This window comes from Drosophila serrata, unplaced genomic scaffold (assembly GCF_035046125.1).
Source record: "Drosophila serrata isolate PLE 108 unplaced genomic scaffold, ASM3504612v1 contig_376, whole genome shotgun sequence".
Classification (NCBI taxonomy): domain Eukaryota; kingdom Metazoa; phylum Arthropoda; class Insecta; order Diptera; family Drosophilidae; genus Drosophila; species Drosophila serrata.
In genome coordinates, this window is record NW_028257274.1 from 1460455 (window position 1) to 1482144 (window position 21690).

The window sequence follows — 21690 nt, forward strand, 5'->3', positions numbered from 1 at the left end:
GTATAATAATATGAATCGGCTATATCTCAAATTTGATAAAAATCTGTTGAAAACTGGAAAAGTTATAAATTTTAATTGTATTAATTTCTCGATCGTTCCTATGGGAGCTATATGATATAGTTGTCCGATTTTCATAAAATTTTACACAAAATCGATTGCAGAGGAAAATATAATTTGTATCAGTGAAGGAGCCATTTCCGACCCTATAAATCGTATAAATTCTTGATCAGCATTAAGTAATTGGGTCCATGGCAAAAAGGAAACTAATGAAAGAATAAATTCATAGCTAGCACAACTTATTCTAGACCTAGGCCTGATCACTAATATAGCTTCTCTTAATGTTTAAAATATAATAATGATATATTTGTCAAAATAAACACTTACCCCAGTAGAGGATGACGTATCATCGTTCGTCATTGCTTAATTCCTTCCGATGTAGAGTTATATTCCTGGTGAGTTAATTAAGTATCATCTTACGATATGGATTCATCGAAGTGTTCTTCTTTCACTATCACTTTAGATGTAATTCCTTCCAGTATCGACTTATAATCGTGGTGACTTCAATTAGAATTATCATGGCGTCGAAGATCTCTTCCTGTTTATCTGGATGTGTTCCATTGGCCACGTCATATATTTCAGGTCCAAGGGTAATCACTATCACTATCACTATCACTATCACTATCACTAAAGATGTTAACACTAGGTACCCCTAGGACAGACTGAGGTCGCGGCGATCAAAGAACCTCTATTTATACTTCCCGATCAATAATAACAGAGAAAGAGAGCGAGAGGGAAAGAGCTACCTCTGTAGCTGCAACAGAGAGAGAGAGAGCGTTAGCGCCATCTCTAGAGCTGCAACAGAGGGAGGCAGACATACCAAATGTTATTGTGAGTAAGAAAGAGAGCGAGAGGCAGAGGCTTACAGAGGCATACAGAAAGAGAGGGCGAGAGTAAGCTATTCACTGCAATTACAATATTATAATTATTATATTATTTTATATAATATTAATATATTAATAAGAAAGGAAGCTAACTTCGGCACGCCGAAGTTTATATACCCTTGCAGATAGAACTTCTATGACTTGGAATCCCAAAAATATTAATTATATTTATTTGTGTTAAAAAACAATGAAGTAATACCTGCTTTCATTTCATTCACCTTTACATATTATATTTGCAGTTTTACAGTCACAGGTGCATTTTTCTCTATTCGTTCATTTTTCTGGACTATATAATAGTCGTCCGATTTTCATGAAATTTGACACAAAATTTAAGACTAATATAAAATGGCTACACCTCAAATTTGATGAAAATCATTAAACAATAAAACAATACTCCATAAACAAATATTTGAAATATATATTTAAAATTCTTCAATATAATGCCCATTTTTATTTAATTAATAATTTAGATTAGAAGTGTGGCAGGTATAACCGAGCGTTTTAATTCGTACTTCTTTATTACACTCCACGCAACCGAATGTTCTACTTCTCCTGTTTCACATGATCTTAACATCTCTTAACATAGGCTTAACATAGATTGGCTTAACATACATTGGCTTAACATACATTGGCTTAACATACATTGGCTTAACATAGACGGGCTTAACATAGATGGGCTCTCTGCTAGCCTACTACAGAAGTAAAGAATTTTTTCCTATTACCAAAAGTAAAAGTATTTGAAGTACTTATTTATTTAGTACAGACAATATTTTAAATAACATACAAAAATCTATAGAAAGTCGAAAATATAATGTTTTGGTTCACTGTAACTGGCGTACCCTGTATTTCTGTTTCGGCCACGTTACGTATACGTCACGTATGCAAATCTGAAATGGCCTATATGTTTCACATCTCCCTTTGCTGTTGTCCTGTCAAATAAAGAATGTTGTGCTGCTGCTGACGAGCCCGCTGGCGGTTGATAAAGGTTTTCCAGCCCCCCCAAAAAACCCCAAAAAACCCCAAAAGACTGGATTAAATAATGCGCCAGACTCACGTCAAAGGCACAATGGCAATGGCAAAGGAAAAGGCACTTTCCCAGTTCATCGAGCACCGAAACACACTCGAGTTCTGGGCATAATTTATGACTCGAAATTTATACCATTTTCTTTTTCCATGAGACAGACAATTGCCAAGACACTAATAAAATTTATTTCTTGTATATAACTTATGAAAGGCAATATGGCGCGAGAAACTTAATGAAAAATGGTTCCTCAGCAGTGGCATTGCGACGTGTTTTTTTTGTTGGACAAAAGCCGACGGGGCAAGCAGCTGTGACCAACTAATAACCAGGGGGCGTGGCTAAACGTGCACGAAAAAAACTTTTTACATAATTTTGCGCCACTCATTTTTATTCCCTTTTCGTAGTGTGCGTGTGAGTATCTGTGTGCTGTGTCACAACATCCACTGAAATTTTTATAAAGCTGATGCTCGGTCTTACGTAGCAAAGCCAAAACGGAAATCCTTAGTTTCCTTATGACAACGACATCCTGACACAAAAAAAAAAACGAAAATGTCTGGTGGCAGCGGGAATAAAAAGGAAGCCCAAAAACAGAGTAAAAGTTTGGCCAAGCGGGAAAGCTGCGGAGGAAAAGTGGCATATTTTCTTTTTTATTAGATTTCGTTGCAGTCACTTAAAGCGTCGCCAACTTGCCCTTGGCAAATTGCTGACTTCCGTCGAGCAGTATTTCCCGGGTTTTTCCCGCGGAAACGATGGCATATTGGCCATCGATATCAACTGTCGAGTTATTAATTGACAAGGCCTTACTTACTTACTGACTGCATTTGCAGTTTGCTGCTCCTTCAACGAGTCATTTATTTTAATCAACTGAAAAGACAAAATGAAAATTGTTGGCACCATCAATCAAGTTGTCAGACTCTCTGAGGCCGAAGTTTCGAGCTTTTTGGCAAAACTAAACAATATGCGAATCTAGGTGGCATGTTGCTTCTCCCCTTGGGGATTGCAAATCAAAATATTTGCCAAACTCAGTTTTCAGCAAAGTTATCAATAAACACACACAGCCTCAGCAGGGAACAACAATAAATATGTAGAACTATGTGGCAGGCAAATAAGTTTGGCAAACCGAAGTTGGCAACATACTTTCTGAAACAATAGTTGAATTAGGAAATTAAGGAAATTAAACAGAAAAAGTTTTATTATGGTAATGAACAAGGGTTTTAGTTATTAATAATAAATAAATGTTTTAAGAGTTAAGAAATGGCAAAAAATATGTATTTTTATAAAAATTAAAGAGGTTTATAAAAAAGACACAATATTGCTTAACTAAATAAAACTTTTCCCGACATTTTAGAGAAAACTGAGTGCTTATAAAGTAAAGTTTTGTATTAAAAAGTATAAGGTACAAAATAAATATGAATAACCTTAAGAAATAACAGTAGAAAGGGGTAAAATGTATTTTATATTTTAGTTTAATATTAATTTAAAGAAAGTAAATTAAGAGATTTTGCATCTTAATCCTAAGATTTCTATAAACTCAAAAATTCCAGAGTTTCCCATATGTATTCCTCACCTTTCCACGTCACAACTTCTCAACTCTTCCAAAGTTAAAACATAAATTGGCCAACCTCTTGAAAGGGAATCTGCAGAAAAATGTGAAATTTCTTGGGAAAACTTTTGGTTAGAAACCAAAGGAGAAAACCACAATAAAAGGGCGAGTCCTTTACCAGGACCAAGCCTCCTGTTGGCCTCTTAACAATTTTCAAGTATTTTACCCAAGTGTATAATGTAATTTGGTTCAGCTTTCGAGAACTGTGACAAGTTGCAAAATCTCACAATATTGATATAAATTCCGAGGCCTGATCAACGTCCTTTAGTATATCCTTCCGCCTATGGGCTCCAAGTGGGCCAAGTGGGCCATGTGGGCCATAAACGAAGCCATCGACAATGTAAGCCATCATATCTGTGGGGTCAGCTGGTGGTCCATGCAGATGTCTGGGTCTGAGGCTGGGGAATTGCGCCATAATAAAACGCATAAAAACGGATCTTGGGCAAAATGGGAAATTCTGTTGCAGTTTTTATGTGCTCAGCTCATCTCATCTCACAGCCTCTACTGTCGCTCCTTGCAATTTGGGGCATTGTCTTTGCCCATTTGGCCATCTGGGGCTCTGCGGTTCATTAGGCGTAATGGGAGTGCAAGTCTTCGCTTTATGGCAACTCGAGGCGTAACGGCCATTAATATTAATCATACTAAAGCTGTTTAACTTATTCAAAAAGTCATTCCCACAACTGCAAAATGTAATTGCCATCGCTCTCAGCTTGAACTTGTACTCCGGAATGAGGCACCTTCTGTTAGTTGGCACTTCGCAGATGGATTCTTATTATCCTAATGCGATTCACTAGGGTCATCTCACCTGGGGATGCGAGTTGACTTGGGTAGGGATTCGGGCTGGAATCATTTGTATTCCGGAAATAAATTGACTTAAGTGCAAAACACTTAATAAGAGGATTTTGTAGTTTTCTAAAAAGGTGCAGTTTGATGTTAGAGAAGGTATTTCTTTCTATGACAAAATACATTTATTTTGATAGTTAAAACTTACTCTATTACTTAGAACTTTATTGTATAACTTGTAATATAAAGTAAACTTTTTACAGTTCTACTGTAATTAATTATTTATCCTTTTTTTAACACTGCAGTTTATTTTCTTGGCTATTAAATGATGTCTCTTTATAGTCCCTATCTCGTATCATAAATAGCTTTTAAGTTTGGTCATAATAATTAGATATAAACCCCTTATTATATGCCTAACTTAAGTAATTCACTAAAAACATTTATAAAATCCTCAAGCATAATAAGCTTAAACTTTTTTTCATTACTTGACATTTAAATTTTATTTTTTTCTGTGTGCAAGTATCAGAAGGTACTGCAATTTGTTTTCAAAACTAAATGCACTTGTCACTGTACCCGCTTTCTGTTTGGCTGCATTTGGTAAATAGAGACACTTTAAGATGCATTTCCCCAGTGAAAAAGCTGACTAAACTGAGCGCAAAAAAATCGATTAAAGCTAGAGTGAAAGGCTGAACCGCCCTAAAGTCCTTTCCCAAAAACCCCTCCTTCAAAGCCCTCCCTGAACATCCTGAACCCAACGATAGGCGCCAGAGCATGACAAGAGCGCGAAATGCATAACAAACTCGCATTGCATTTTGTAAATGTCGAAAATTTTTGAAAAGGTAAACCGTTTTACTAATGCATGGTTGCACTTTTACCTCTTTTTGGCTTTTGGATTCATTCAAAATCAACATGGAAACAGCCAGAGAGAGGTGTGTGTTTAGTTAGACTTTTCTATGAACATGAACTGGCAGGGAAAATGATTTTAAACAAAAGTATATGTTTTGTCGGGGGGCGATCCTGCCGCTGAAGATCCTGTTTTGTCAAATGTAGCCCAATGGAAATTCCCACGTCGCAAGCGAAGGTGAAAAGTAAAAGACGGGGGCGTCGTGGGCAAATCAAATGGTCAGCTTTATTGCGCTGCATACATAAGACTAACTCTAGCTTAAATGTAAGGGCCGCGCTCCCGACCGATAAGCTACGCTTAACAGTGCGAGAGCGGGCCCGAGAAGTGGAGCGCGAACAAGCCGTCCCTCACCTCGCTTAGCAGCGAGCGAAGCTCGGGAATTCGGGAGCGGGCGTTCGCGAACATCGAAGAGTGGGCGCGGGAGCGCGTAGACTAGCCCGATGAGCAGTGCTCGAAGAGCCGACTTGCGGGAGTGCAAGAGCGGCCAAGGCTTTGGAGGCTCGGTGGACAGAGGCGGCGCCGCGGCCGCCGCGAAGGGCCTTCTGACGTGAACATTCTCCCCCCCTTGCAACTACTCGGGTTGCAACATATTCGTCCTGTATAACTGCCGCGTTCTGCAGGGGGTCCTGGCTAGCGGCGGAAATTGCCTATGCGCACCGGACTGGAGCGGTGGACGGAGGCCGTGGAGTGGCTGAGGAGGGGCGGGGAGAGGCGCAGGATCCTAGAGGTGACGTCGACGTCGGAAGCGGATGAAGCTCGGTGGCAACCTCGGAATCGGTTGGATTGGACCTCTGATCAGAGCGTTCGCGTGGTGCGAAGCGGTGGCATCTTCTCGAAGCGGACTGGAAAAAAAGTATCATTTAGAAGAGCGGTCAGTAAATAAGCACGGAGTCATCCGATGCTGCGATCGGGGTGCGGGAACTGGACTTCCCGGCATATGCAGGAGCGTGTGGTGATGCTGATTGCACGTCTTGCATCGGTCACCACTGCGGCACTTGCCTTGGGAATGTTCGTGGCCCAAACAGTTCGAACAGTAGCGGTTGGTGGACACCGCGCGGAGCCTCTTCTCAGCACTAAGCCTGAGGAACTTGTGGCATTTTCGAAGCGGATGGACTCCGCTGCAGACTCGGCATGGGTAGGATAAATTACCTCGGGAACGTCTGCTCTTGATGTCGTAGGGTACCCAGTAATTGAAGGCGTTGGGAGTAGTGATTCGCGTGGAGAACGCGGATATCCTTTGGATCGGAGCGGTTACTGGGCTGGAAGGTTCAGGAGCATTTTGAACACTGGAGGAACACCTTCTGGGATGCAGCAGGGTGTGATGCCGTCTGCGGCATGTACGGCAGGAGTGGGCACTGGGGCAATCCCGCTGCTGATGGCCTCGTGCCAAACAATTCAAGCAGAGTTGCTTTCTTCGGATGATATTTGACCTCTCGACTACGGTCATTTGAAGGAAACGGGGACATCTTCGCAGGGGATGGTTTTCCCTGGAACATAGGTCACACCTTCTGGGTCTGGGTGTTGGAGTCACTCTGAAGTCGGAAGAATGGAGCCGGGGCGCTGGGGCCCTCGGAGTCGACAACTCTGGCGGAAAATGCCTTGAGTTGGTAGGCGAAACGTCGTCGATGGCCTCCAGCGTACGATGGCGCTCGGTCAGAAACGCGTCTAGCTCGTTCCAAGTTGGAATTTTGTCCTTATTGTGAATAGATTGCTCCCACTTGGAGAGCGTGAGCTTGGGGAGCTTCGAGGAAACCATGTACACTAGGAGGCAGTCCCAGGCTTCGACTTGAATGGCGGTCATCTCTAATGCCGCTAGACAATTCTGGATAGTGCTTTGCAGCTCCCTTAGCGCGCTGCCGGACTCTTGGGGGATAGCCTGAATGTTGAAAAGGATTTTCAACTGGCTGTTGACCAACAACCGCCGGTTCTCGAAGCGGTCGGTGAGGCTTTGCCAAGCTGCGACGAACCCCTCATTGGTGAGCGGGGCTTTGGAAACAATGGCGTGCGCTTCGCCAGTTGTCTTGGATAGTAGGTGGAACAATTTCTCCACCGGGGTGAGACTAGGGTTGTGGATATATACCGCCGTGAAAAGGTCTCTGAATGTGGGCCACCGAAGACAGTCACCAGCGAAAGTTTCGGTATCCACCGGTGGCAGGCGACAACCAGCGGACTCTGGGACGGACGAGTTTGGGGAAATCGGCACGGACTGAGAAGATCCCTTTTCCATCAACTGTTGGAGGTCGGCACTACATCTTTCGTAGACCGACAAACAATGCTCATATCTGGACTGGAGCATTAGCCTGCTGGTGTTACTCTCACCGGATGCCGAAACAAGATCCGAACAAATATCGTAATCCCTTTCGACCTTTTCCCACAGTGCGCGAATCTGATCGCGACGCACTTTACACGTGGAAGGAGAGGGCTGGGCGGTTTCTGGGGCGTCTAGAGGTTGGATCTTTGCCTCGAATTGACTAACACGGTCTGTCGTGGCAATAAACTTCCTCAGCGCTATGTCGATGGCGGTTTGAGCCATTTTTGTAGTCGAGCAGTGGATTTTAAGTTAATCGGAGAGGGTCGCGGAAATGCGGACTGGGATCTTCCCAACCGGATTGACGGAATCGCCCGTAATTAAAATACCGGAATAATTTTAATTCGAAATTAAAAAGCCTTGTGTATTATAGAATATATAATATATTTCGGACGTGGAGGTTTGCTTATATTTTGCTCAGAAAATTGGGCACGAATTGTGGATGGATCCCGTAATAAATTAAATACGAATTTAGGAACGTATTGGTCGGAAGTAATTAATTGTTGCCAAATTTATTGATCACGGATGAAATGGTCGAAATAAACCCTTGGCTTTAGTTCGAGAGAAAAACCTCAGTGGGTCATGCCGTCGGCAAAGCCGTGCGGAACTCAAAAGAACCCAGAGGAAAAACCAACACGACCGTTGCGGCGACTCAGTTGAAAGGATTGAATTAAAAATTAATTAACTTAAATTAATTAATTAAATTCAAATTCTGGATCGATTAATGAATGTTTAACTATGAGTCGTAGATGTTTAATTATTTAAACGCTAAGAAGGTAGAATTTAAAAAACAAACATCCGTTTCTGGTCGCGGAGAAGAGCTCACTGGGATAAGCCGTCGGCAAAGCAGTGATGAGTGAGGGACCCAAAGAACTTAAGGGGTGGCAACAACACAGCCGTTGCGGCGGTTAAATCGAAGACAATTAAAAACACTCGTTTGTGTTTGGGTTTCGATGCTCAGCGCAGAATAGCGCGAAGCTTGTAGGTATGGAGGTATGTGTGTAAATTTGTATTTCTTTCACCTAAATGAAAATAGGGTAAATAAAATTCGGATAATTTAAAATTCTTGGCTCACGAAATTTCCTTAAAATTGTAGGTGGCGGATTATATCTCGTCGGCACTGTTCGGCTGTGAAATGTATGAGTACAAGTGCTTGTACACGCTCTAGGCACAAAGAGACGAAAAAGAAATGACAAATAATAACTTAATATGCCCTTATGCGGGCGTGTGTATATATGTATGTATGTAATTGGAGATCGATGCTCAGCGCAGAATAGCGCGAAGCTTGCCCAATATATGTATCGTAAATTGAAATAAATAAAAAATAGGATTTATAAAATTCGGATTATTTTAAATCCTTGGTTGACGAAATCTGTTTCTTGAACAACTGTAGGGTTTGTATTGGCACAGTGGAGCGTCGAGAAGTGGACTGTATTGAATTGTGCGAACAGAAAAATGTGTATGGATACAGCATACAAAAAATATCGTGACATCGTGAATATCGTGAATTCCCGAAACAAGCGCACACCGGCTGGCCAATATTAATTATGCCTTTCTTTTTGAAACACAATTTCACTGTTCACGGAGAACTTTTTTTGCACGGAAATATTAGCACAAGTTTAGAATGCGTGTGTGTGTATGTGGCTGCACATAGGCCTCGACCGTTGGCAAGTGGATGAACAACGGGGAATCGAAGAGACGGCGAGGAGGATGGCGGCGCACACAAAACGGACACGGATGGAAAAGTTTCGAAGTTCGGAGGCGAATAGAAAAGTGGAATTTCTCACTGCCGTGGTGTCAGGAAAACTCGGACGGGGAGTTGACACGAACGAAAAACAATAAATTTTGCAGCGGTGCGACCGAAATTAAATGTTCGGCCCACTGTCTAAGACCGGCAGCGAGAACAAGACGGAATCAAGCATATACTTATCTCAGCGGAAAAATCACCAGGAACTGCTGGTGAAGGGACGGAAGGATATCCTTATCCGGCTCGAAGGACCATGTTTTGTCGGGGGGCGATCCTGCCGCTGAAGATCCTGTTTTGTCAAATGTAGCCCAATGGAAATTCCCACGTCGCAAGCGAAGGTGAAAAGTAAAAGACGGGGGCGTCGTGGGCAAATCAAATGGTCAGCTTTATTGCGCTGCATACATAAGACTAACTCTAGCTTAAATGTAAGGGCCGCGCTCCCGACCGATAAGCTACGCTTAACAGTGCGAGAGCGGGCCCGAGAAGTGGAGCGCGAACAAGCCGTCCCTCACCTCGCTTAGCAGCGAGCGAAGCTCGGGAATTCGGGAGCGGGCGTTCGCGAACATCGAAGAGTGGGCGCGGGAGCGCTTAGACTAGCCCGATGAGCAGTGCTCGAAGAGCCGACTTGCGGGAGTGCAAGAGCGGCCAAGGCTTTGGAGGCTCGGTGGACAGAGGCGGCGCCGCGGCCGCCGCGAAGGGCCTTCTGACGTGAACATTCTCCCCCCCTTGCAACTACTCGGGTTGCAACATATTCGTCCTGTATAACTGCCGCGTTCTGCAGGGGGTCCTGGCTAGCGGCGGAAATTGCCTATGCGCACCGGACTGGAGCGGTGGACGGAGGCCGTGGAGTGGCTGAGGAGGGGCGGGGAGAGGCGCAGGATCCTAGAGGTGACGTCGACGTCGGAAGCGGATGAAGCTCGGTGGCAACCTCGGAATCGGTTGGATTGGACCTCTGATCAGAGCGTTCGCGTGGTGCGAAGCGGTGGCATCTTCTCGAAGCGGACTGGAAAAAAAGTATCATTTAGAAGAGCGGTCAGTAAATAAGCACGGAGTCATCCGATGCTGCGATCGGGGTGCGGGAACTGGACTTCCCGGCATATGCAGGAGCGTGTGGTGATGCTGATTGCACGTCTTGCATCGGTCACCACTGCGGCACTTGCCTTGGGAATGTTCGTGGCCCAAACAGTTCGAACAGTAGCGGTTGGTGGACACCGCGCGGAGCCTCTTCTCAGCACTAAGCCTGAGGAACTTGTGGCATTTTCGAAGCGGATGGACTCCGCTGCAGACTCGGCATGGGTAGGATAAATTACCTCGGGAACGTCTGCTCTTGATGTCGTAGGGTACCCAGTAATTGAAGGCGTTGGGAGTAGTGATTCGCGTGGAGAACGCGGATATCCTTTGGATCGGAGCGGTTACTGGGCTGGAAGGTTCAGGAGCATTTTGAACACTGGAGGAACACCTTCTGGGATGCAGCAGGGTGTGATGCCGTCTGCGGCATGTACGGCAGGAGTGGGCACTGGGGCAATCCCGCTGCTGATGGCCTCGTGCCAAACAATTCAAGCAGAGTTGCTTTCTTCGGATGATATTTGACCTCTCGACTACGGTCATTTGAAGGAAACGGGGACATCTTCGCAGGGGATGGTTTTCCCTGGAACATAGGTCACACCTTCTGGGTCTGGGTGTTGGAGTCACTCTGAAGTCGGAAGAATGGAGCCGGGGCGCTGGGGCCCTCGGAGTCGACAACTCTGGCGGAAAATGCCTTGAGGACAACCAGCGGACTCCGGCTCGAAGGACCATGTTTTGTCGGGGGGCGATCCTGCCGCTGAAGATCCTGTTTTGTCAAATGTAGCCCAATGGAAATTCCCACGTCGCAAGCGAAGGTGAAAAGTAAAAGACGGGGGCGTCGTGGGCAAATCAAATGGTCAGCTTTATTGCGCTGCATACATAAGACTAACTCTAGCTTAAATGTAAGGGCCGCGCTCCCGACCGATAAGCTACGCTTAACAGTGCGAGAGCGGGCCCGAGAAGTGGAGCGCGAACAAGCCGTCCCTCACCTCGCTTAGCAGCGAGCGAAGCTCGGGAATTCGGGAGCGGGCGTTCGCGAACATCGAAGAGTGGGCGCGGGAGCGCGTAGACTAGCCCGATGAGCAGTGCTCGAAGAGCCGACTTGCGGGAGTGCAAGAGCGGCCAAGGCTTTGGAGGCTCGGTGGACAGAGGCGGCGCCGCGGCCGCCGCGAAGGGCCTTCTGACGTGAACAGTATACATAAAGATGAATCCGAATGATTTAGGATTAGAAAGTAAAGAATTATTAAGCGATTTATTCAAAATAAACATATCAAGTTGAATAATTCATCCTTAAATATTCCCACTATGCATACCAGATAAGAAATCCCAAGGGTTCTTTATGTCAACAAACTAATTTCCCGAATTCCAACTTAAATTATATACGAATGTCTTCCTGGAATTCTCAAAAGTTAACCAAAGAAACGAGATATTCCACAAAACTATTATTCTACGAATTACTCTTATCTCTGTCTTAAATCTTTGAAATGGAATCTGTGTTTTTGCTGGCCAAGGTGTTTGTCTGTTGGCCACAGATCCTGGATGCCTCTCTTTTGGGCATCCTTATTTTTTCGGTGTCCTGCAAGAGACGACAACGACAACGACGACATACTTTGCACATGCTTGTGAATGACATTTTGGCATATTTTCGGCCTGGTCCTCGTTACAGGACTTGGCTTTAAGGAAACAGCTGCCAACTGGCTTTTAGCATTCATTTGAAGCAAATTTTGAGGGATGTGAAAAGGCTGAGTTGAAGGTAGGGCAGGTCCTGGGGCTCCAAGGATAGTCGGCTTTTGAATTGTGCGCCGGAATTTCAAATATGTGTGTTTGACTGGGCCAATAGTTCTTCTTAAGCTAGGGACACGCTAAAGAATATTTTCTGAAATGTAAGTTTTGAAAGTAAGATAACTAAAAAGGATGTTTTTGGATTAGAGATTCCTGAAAACATATAGCACAGTTTAAGCTGTAAAAAATAATAATGCTTTTTTGTCTAAATAGTAAAAGTAAAGTTAAAGTATTTTTTAGTATAAGTTATATACGATTTTTCAGAGTGCATTCCTTTAGTTTTTCCAACTTTACTGGCTGCATGTGGCACGTGTGGCGATGAGTGGCTCTGGCAGTTGCTGGATGACTCTGGCCTGGTCTGGTGTACCCAGTGCCCAGTGCCCAGTGCCCAGTGCCTGGTATCTAAAATAGTATCTAGTTGGGGATCTGCGAACCGGGATTGTTTGCCTTTTCAGCGACCGATGCTGATATGCATCCAGCTGAGGAACGGCCATAGACTCGCACTTTGCAGGGAACAATCAAAGTCATGTTGACGTTCAATTTGGCCGCTGTTGATTTGTGTCGTTGAAAATTCGCAGCACTCTCTTTCCATTTTTTTGTTTCCTTTTTTTTGCGGCACAATTTCGGTCTTTTTTTGCGGACACGACCTCGTTCTTGGCCCTGTCCTGACCAGTTACGCAACTGCCTCGTGTTTTTTTTTTTGTGTAGTTGGAGCGGGTGTTTTTCAGTTGGCTCTGTTTTATCCGAAGGTAGGAAAAAAATTGTTTACCCGTGATTTATGGCGCGGAATTTGTGCTTACGTGGCTGCAATAGCTCCATCTCACCTGGTTCCAGGGGCACTTTAGCCCGTCGTCGTTGTTGTCAGATCCTACTAATGCCTTTCTCCTCCTCGGTTGCCTTAAGTCGTTGAGAAATTCGTTCACTTCCCGGTTTGGAGTAAGGGGTTTTCTACACCCTCCCAAGCCAGGATCATCTGTTAGGGCTGAGCTTTTCATTTCATTCGGTCGCTTGGCATTTTCCGGGCTTTCCATCCATCATTTCGCTGGGAAAAGGGAATTTGTACTTTTGGACATTTTACCTTTTTGTGCTACCGGCCAATGGTTAATTAGTTTAAATATTTTCGCTATCAATTTGGCAAATGAATGTTATTATTTGCAACCGCAAAAACTAATTAAATTTAATTAAATAGTTTGCTCGCTAGGTAAACCAGCAATTTAATTATTTAATTTAGTTTATTTCATGGCATTTGGTCTAACTTTGTTATTTGTTTTGTGAGGGGGGGAAACACAGACAGAATAAATGAAAAAATAATATTTGGTAGTATTTAGATACATTTTAAATTCAACGGAAAAGTGAAATTTATTTCAGGGAATATGTAATTAAAGAGATTAGTTTATATTCTGATAATGATACCTATTTTAAGTTCCAAGATACTATTGATTTGTAATCAACTTTCTTTTAAAATTCTAATCAAAACTAATAACAGAATTTTACTATTCTAAAGGCAGTAGTTTTTTAAAGTAAATTTCCTTTTCTAATATCTTTCTAACTGGTGAAAGAAATACGTTTTCAAGAAGTTTATTTATGCACTCGATGGGATTTATGAACTTCAACAACGACCGGGAGATTATCATATTTCATTGTTTGGCCAAATCGCAGGCGCAAATGTTTATGGCCAGGCCAACTGGCATCGTTTATCAGCTGCAAGCCAAAGCCACTTAATGGCAGCTATGACCACGCCCACTAACCCACCGCCCACCGTTAAGGGTCCCCTTCCCCTCCCTCCCCACGAGTCGTTAGTCGGCTCAAAAGTCAAACCGCAGCAGGCGAGATTTAAGCATATATAAAACAGAGCATTATTCGCAGGCGGCAAACAGCTAATGCAGGATTTTAAGTGGCAGCAAGTAACAGAGAAGAGGCAAGAGTACGCTCTTCATAAATCTAGGCAAAGCACATTAAAATATTTCAAAGATTTGCCCGGCAGCAGAAAGCCAAGTTAAGCGGCTGCTGCAGTTGAACAAAACGCTGAGCAAGAAATACAAGAAATACAACAGATAATAGAAATGCAATGCTCTGGAAAAAAAAGTGAAAAACAGCAGACGCTAGCAAGGAAAAAGGAAAATGGAAAAACACACGGAAAAATGTGCGGGAGAACTGAATTCGAGCAACTAAATTTCGTACAGATAGTGGGGAGGAAATAGCAAAAATAACTCGGTTGCGAGTGCATGTGAGTTATTCACAGAATTTCCTGGGGTTCTCTTAGATATATATCCCGTTGTATATAGGTTAGGGTTTGATCAACTTTTCACATGTCTCTGTGCCAGTTTCCATTTTGAAAATGATTTACGCGCTCACACAAACGCTTAGAAGGACATTATTTGAATGGCGGCTGTGGCAAACAATGGCATTCTGTGTCCCTGTCTTTGACTTGGCAATTGCAACAAGAGTAATTGACAGACGTACTGGGTACAGTAAGTACCCTTTAGAGTATACTTTAAGATTAGAGGTGAAAAAATAAATATTTACTGAACAAAACTGTATAGTAATATTAGAGTAAAAATATAATTGAAAAAAGAAAATAGAATTAATAATGACACGATAATATAAAATAGAGCTAAATTTAAACCTTAAATTCGATATTTTTCGATGTGTAATTAAATTATTATGATATGTCATTGATATTACATTTATGTGAAGGAATGATTTCCGATCCTATAACTCATATATATTCTTGATCAGCATCAACAGCCGAGTTGATCTAATCATGTCCGGTCAAAAAATAAAATTTTTGAATTTTTTGCAAAATTTTAAAATATAATAAGGGGTTAAAATTGTAAAAAAAAAATAAAAAATTTTAATTTTTAAAAATTGTAAGCTGACTAAGCAGATTTTTAAACCTTTTAAAAACTAACATAACAACGCTTTCTGAATTGATATTGATGCATTTTTGGCTTAGTTAAGCAATGATATGTTAACAAAATTGTCATCTAAAAATATCTATTAATATTGATTTAAAGAATACTTATTTATGAAAAATTTTTGGTTCGATCATATAATTCATTTACAAACTGCAATCGGCTTCCTTAGTTAGTTTCCTTTTTTGTTATTTCTTGAGATAAATACATACATATCATATATGAATACTCCTAAAGTAAATAATAATACAAATACGCGAGCAACTGGTTTCATTAAATACTTTTTAATATTTTCTTAAATTTAAAATATTCCTTGGCCTTTGTTCACCTTATCAAGTACCCCCTGTACGCATATGTAAAGTGAAATTTGCGACATGCATATGGAATTTGGAATCGCTTAAGTGTCAACTGCCTGGCAGTATTTTGAGCGTGATATCGTTTGTCTTTTTTGTGCCTCACGGCCTCCTCTCCTCGAGCCTCGAACCCAAAGTTACCCAAGGAGAATCCTGCACGTATTTGACAAGTTTATGTTGAATGGCACCTAAAGAGTGTGCAGCATAAATTGTGCAATTACAATAAATTGCCACATTCAAGTGCCTTGAGTACATGCGAATAATAATGCCATAAAATGTTAGGATTCTGGCATTTTACGGCCCTGACATGGAACCGTTGAACGTGGCAAAGATCCAGATACCGCATTACTTTACCAGATGCAAAATGCAAATGCAAATCCCAAATGCAGAATATAGATACAGTAACAGATTGCGAGTGCGGTTACGACCGGAATAAACTAAACCACCAGCTCGGCTTGGTCATATAAGCCGGCTAATTGCGGCCAACACAGTTTAAGCCCATTGTGTGCATCTATTTCTGATACTGGTTATATCTCATCGTTAATGAGGAAACCCCTCGGCCTTACTTTACCTTAAATCACATAATTAATGATCAAGCGCATTTTGTAGAGGCCATTCTTTATACGCATTCATATTTCTGGTTAATGAAAAAATTTATGCAAGGTTAATTAATTTTAACGAGCCCAGCGACAAGCAGCAAGGACTTTCGCATCGCTTCACAGGACCACGCAGGAGGCAGGACGCAGGACGTTGTAGGGCTGACAAACGACAGGCAATAACAGCAACAGTATGAAGTAATAAAACTGCGGCGAACAAATGCTTGCTTATAGTAATTACCGAGTGGTTTTTCATGTTTTTCCACGCGACCTTGTGCCCAGACTGGTTAATGGAGGGTACGGCAAAAAAAAAAAAAAAATACAATACAATAACGAATACCCGGAGGGCGGGAAAAAAGGCAAAAGAAAATCCCGAAAAAATGGCCACCAGCTGGAGTTGAAAATTTGATGTCGTAAATCACACACGTAAATTGTGACACTCGTTAATTTTAACGCTCGAATGTCACTCTCATCTTGCCTTCACATATTTGTATATTTTATTTTTTGTTGAGTTTTGTCAGAGGCTGTGCCAAGTTCCAGGCATTTGTCAAGGGGATCCCCCTTTAAGTTTAATCTATGACAATTTAAACTTTTTGAAATGTGGCAATTAAATGGGAAATTAAATTTGCGGACAGGAAAAGTCAAGCAATTTCCACAGAGCATATATAATGTAATCTTTGAGAGAGGTGTGGGACTAACACAATAGAATATATGTTTTTGAGGGGAAACAGATCCTAGGTTATTTATTTCTTTAATTGGATAAGTTTATCTATAATTCTATATTACAAATAAATATGACTGGAGACATTTTCTCTCCGTGTAAGAAACCCCGATATGTCAACCCCAAAAACCAAAGAAACAAACTAAATTAATTAGCGAGAAAGGATTGTTGGCAAAAGTGCAACTTTCACCCCTTATTCTTGTGGGACATACTTCCAAAAGTTTTTCACCTCTAATGAAAAGTGTAGGTTTCTGTAACAACAAGAACTATAAATAGCCAAAAAAATACCTGCAGAGATGTCGCGAAAATTTCATTAGTACATTTTCTTAAAACTGAAACAGAAAATGGTGGTGAAAGTTTTCCGCGAAAAAGCAAAACCTCGGACTCGCACTGGATTTTGTGGCACTTGAAAAGTTAAGAAGGGCAACCGCTGTGACCGGAAAAGTTGTCGATTGTTTTTTAATTTCCTACCAGCAAGCTGCTGTAACCCAAAATCGTTGGATTCTTTGACCAAATTAACACTTTAATTTCATTTAATTCAATGCAGCAACAATCAATCAGTCATTCGGCCGCAAAAGGGAAATACAGAATAAATAAATTCCCATAGTTCCCTCGTAACCTTGGTCCCATGAGGTGATTGATGGCCTAATTGATTGATTACCTCGATATGTGCCAAAGGCCCAAGGGTGTGATAATGCCCATTTAAAGTCTATATTTGTGTTTCGCTTATGCAAATTTGATGGAAATGTTTTTACACACTACATTTTGAAAGAGAAATGATGCGAGAATGTAAACAAAAGGCAATGTTATATAACTGGGACACATATTTCGCTTGTTATTCAATATACAAACACATGAATAATTGCATATATGCACTTTGCACTAAAATATTATTGAAAATAAACATTAAGATAACGATGAACAAATAAAACGCAATAGGTGTGTGTATGTGTTTTTGTGAAAACCAATATTTGGCTGTGCCAAAATATATGTGTTTTTGTGTGAAATTTATCGTTGTGTCAGTTAAGCATTTTCCAACTAATCTTCATTTACGGTTTGGCTGTGTCCTGCATTGGCATTTTATTTATTGCTTTTGGAATTTTTCGAAATCAGAGTACTTTTGCAATTTACATGTTAACCAGGTAGAGCTGTGGAAAATCCCCTCATTTAATGCAGCAATTAAAAAACAATTAAGAGCCATAAATCTGTTTGAAATTTAAATGGTTTTGTGCATAAGTACTGTCCATGTGGACATTGGACCCGCATTGAGTTCAAGCCTTTGAGCTGGGTCACATTGCGTATACGCAATACGCAGCAAGCCTTGCCGGTTTCTCTGCATACTTTGCGGCGCTCCATGTGTAATTAATTACCGATTCTTCTCCTTTTCGGTATTCATGTGGAAAAAGGCTACCACACCGCAGCCAAGCCAAGCCGCATAAACATCGACATTAATCAAGTTTTGTTGCAAATTAATTTGCCAAAGGTTTCCTTTTGGGGGCTGCTTTGGACAAATTAGCAGCCATAAATTAGGGCATACCTCACACCGCCTTCACAAAAACCTCTCATAAAGCAGAGCATGGCTATGGCATAATTGTCAACGTTCTTGCGTGCTTCAACAGTCCGATAAAATTGGCCCAATCGAATCGAATTCCAGCCAATCGCAGATCATTTACACTTGAGCAGTTTCTTAGAATTGGAATCAGCTAGCCAGCTGGCTCGCCGCCAGACTGTCACCACCCCCCCAAAGTCTGCCAGGAGGCGTTTCAGTGCCTTAAGTTCGTCCAGAGGTCGTAGTGCCATCATTTATCAAATTTAATTACAGTAGAGGTGCCCGCCGGACCCCCCAACGACTTGCTCAAGTCTTTGGTGGCATGCTGGCTGGACTTTTGGCTCTCTCGAAATTAACGCAAATTAATGCAAGCCAAGTTTGTCCTTTTTTGCTCACGTAGGCAAACTTGGCGACGTAAAGTTTTATGCGTCTAAAAATGGTCCTTATTGAATTCGTATGTATGAATATTTAACGGCTGCCAAATTAAGCTATTCAATTGGAATTCGAAAAACTATTTTTACTAATGAATCAGGGAGAAATTTTTTCTTAAGTGCGCAGCTAAATGCCTCTCAAAATGCCATCCAATTATGTCTTAAATTCCCCCAAAACGTGGTAAGGTACTACGTTGAAAGAACTCTCTGGGAAAACAGCAATAAATAAATAAATAATATTAAGATGGATCATGCTATTTCCTGTTTGTATGTTCTTGAAATGCAAATATATAGACATCCAGCATCAATTACATCTTGAGAGGTGATATCCTATCAAAAAAATGTATAATATATATAATAGTTTTTGTTCTATGTTGTGGTTTAATGCTCAAACTCAACCGATTTCCTTACACTTGTAAGTTATAAAAGTCAGCTAGTCAAGGTCTGTTTTTTTTTTTACAAATATTGAGACAAGTCGTAAGAGTTTGCTAATCGATAATACATAGTTTCGGTAAAGATATGTACCAGCAAGTGAATGGCGGAAGGAATGTGTGTAGTTTTTATCGCCTGTGCACTTGATTATCTGCCATCGGATTTGCTTCCTGCGGCAGCTGTGTGTATGGTATTGTGTGTTGTTTTTACCACTGTCATTGCTGCAGTAGCAACTGCAGTTGCCATTGTTTGCCACGTGGCCATTGGAATGATCCTTTGAAGCATCGCAACACACATAATAGCCGGACACTAAGTGTGTGGGACAGTCGCAGCTTTGGTCTTTGTAAATAAATGACAATACATCCGGCTTCCGGCTGTCGGTTGATACTGATACGTTATGGTGTTGCTGTATAGAACTTTTGTCGAGAGGAAAATGTTAGAGGTGGGATATATTGGGAAAACTATCGGTGTCTATACAGGTTAGTTTATTATATAAACATTTATGGACTTTGAAATTATAAAAAAGACTGAATAACTTAAGTAATATTGAAGAATTAGATTTGTTAATTATTTTAAATACTACTATCTGCATTTTAAAGGAAGGAAGTGGATATAAAACCTAAAACTATAAACTATAGCAGACTAGTTTGTACTGTAGGAAGCGAAAACGATATAGAATCGAACTTTATATTGATACTTTTACCATCTCTAAGCGCAAAAAGAAAGAAAATGCAATTGCTGTTACCCGTTTTGTCGTTTGTCGATTGTCGTTTGCCATTGCATTAGTTCACATTTGTTGGTTTTTGGGCCACGTTCGCCTATCAAAAGTCGTTCGGAAAATTATTGCCTGACACACAAATCGTTTCTCCAAACCAAATCGGACATTTGCATTTCAACTCTTAGCCGGTCTATCTTTGTGTGTGTATTGTGTGTGCTCTGCCTGCCATTTAGCCATGGTCTTAAGTCTTAAGATGCGGCCCAGATGCTAGTGGCACGTCTGTTGTATTGCAAACTCATCAACATTTGCCCTTTTTCTGTCTATGTGGCAATTGTGCGTTGTGGATGTGGGTCATCTGCTAATCCCTTCCCCCCTAGCTGCCTTCCTGGCCAAAAGGTGAGCCGGGACAATGATGAGGGCAATCTCTCGGGCCGCCAATTGAATATTGCCCCAGATGAGTTGGGGTCAGTTCCGCTGATGTGACATTTAGATGGAACCGTTTGAACTTGTGCTGGAAATAATTTCATCCTGTCAGATTTATCCCAAAATGGTTCCATTAAATTCTCTTACCTATTTTGTTTACTTTTAATATCAATTTATTTTTATTACTACAATTTAATGCTTCAATTGGGTAATTGAGCGTGGGACAATATGGTGATAAAAATATTTTGATGAGACCGCATATTTACTAGAAAGCGGGGCTTAACCTTTTACGAGCTTTGTTTATTTTTATAATGTGCAAGAAAAATGGCAAATCATGTTTAAAAAGCAATAAAAGTGTCAGGAAAATATTGTGGGCTGCACAAATTTGTCATTTTATGTTAGCTTTAGGCTGCAGATATCCTCTAATTTGTATTGTTTTTTATTGTAAAAGCTTTTTTGTGTCAATCAAAGATGAGTTTTATTTATATATTTTTCTAATTGCGTGGCCAAATCACTTTATTGCATTACGTATACGACTCGTATGACTATATATATCTTACAAAATAGATCTTAATATGCACACACATTTTTCTAATGGATAGAAGCGCCGTTTTATATAACATTTCTAGCCAAAAAGGACGAATGGTGTTGCCTTGGTTAGCTGGCAAACAACAAATTGCACTACCAAAAAGTGTTTGCTGGCTGCCTGCTTTGTGCTCCTTGGCCTGTCTGCTGGCTTCTGGCTGGGATTGGACTTTAAATGGGACTTGTGACGAGAAATACACTGAAAAATATCATATAACATTTTATTTAAGATGCGAAAAGGGTATATACAAAAATAGTTTTTAAAGAACATTTCGGGAACTTGATTACACAAAGTAAATTAAATTAATGAAGTCGTTAAGTTAAATTACAGAGAAATAATCAAAGCCTGCTTGTAGGTCTAAGTTCAATTAATAAATTTACATATTACTCTAAACGTTAGTGGCATTTCTTGCATATTTTCTTAAAGTGTGGCTTCCCTGGGGTCTCGGGATTTACACTGAGCCACTGTTGAAAGCTGATGCCTGCATGGCAGAGTGCATCGTTCACTCTTGGAGGCAAAATCAAATTTCAGACATTTTAACATTTTCTTTTTTTTTCTCTTTTTTTTTTTTGGCTGGCCGGATTTTTTGAGGTCTCAAAGACCCGGCATTGATGAAATTGCATTTTGATAATGGAGCACACTATGATGTAGAGTAACTTTCTGTGCCCATTCAATGTGGCCACTGAAGCGAGAGCTCAAGGCTTCCGGGGAATGGTATTGGGATTGGATGCGATGGCTTTGCGCCTGTCACAACACCTGGGAACAATTTGGCTTTAATAATTGAAGGCAATGCTTGGGAAAATGCATATGAG

General features: G+C 41.3%; 1 protein-coding gene across 7 annotated transcripts in view; it reads left to right on the forward strand.

Moving 5' to 3' along the window:
• The window catches only part of LOC110190980 (uncharacterized), a 40558-nt gene that overhangs the window by 11889 nt on the left and 6979 nt on the right, over positions 1-21690 (forward strand). The window lies entirely within an intron of this gene.